Genomic DNA, 414 nt, shown 5'->3' with positions numbered 1-414 from the left:
TCTCTCTCTCTCTCTCTCTATCTTCTCCCTCTCTCTGTCTGTCTTCTCCCTCTCTCTCTCTGTCTGTCTTCTCCCTCTCTCTCTCTGTCTGTCTTCTCCCTTTCTCTCTCTGTCTGTCTTCTCTCTTTCTCTCTCTGTCTGTCTTCTCTCTCTCTCTGTCTCTATCTGTCCGTCTTCTCTCTCTCTTTCTCTCTTCTCTCTCTCTCTCTCTGTCTGTCTGTCTTCTCTCTCTCTTCTCTGTGTCACTTCTTTCTCTCTCTTTCTCTGTCTGTCTTTTCTCTCTCACCGTCTGTATTCTCTCTCTCTCTCCTCTGTGTCTCTTCTTCCTCTCTCTTCTCCCTCCCTCTGTCTGTCTTCTCCCTCCCTCTCTCTGTCTGTCCTCCCTCTCTCTGTCTGTCTTCTCTCTCTCTCTCT

The 414-nt window shown here is 48.6% G+C and overlaps 1 pseudogene; it reads right to left on the bottom strand.

Annotated features, from left to right (window-relative positions):
- Positions 1 to 303, bottom strand: part of LOC125481166 — a 3,376-nt pseudogene extending 3,073 nt beyond the window's left edge.
- Positions 304 to 414: the final 111 nt, after the last annotated feature.

Source organism: Rhincodon typus, unplaced genomic scaffold (genome assembly GCF_021869965.1).
Source record: "Rhincodon typus isolate 14 unplaced genomic scaffold, sRhiTyp1.1 hic_rhity00001074, whole genome shotgun sequence".
Lineage (NCBI taxonomy): Eukaryota > Metazoa > Chordata > Chondrichthyes > Orectolobiformes > Rhincodontidae > Rhincodon > Rhincodon typus.
The sequence above is the reverse complement of the archived record's forward strand: the minus strand, read 5'-3'. Positions and strand labels throughout refer to the sequence as shown.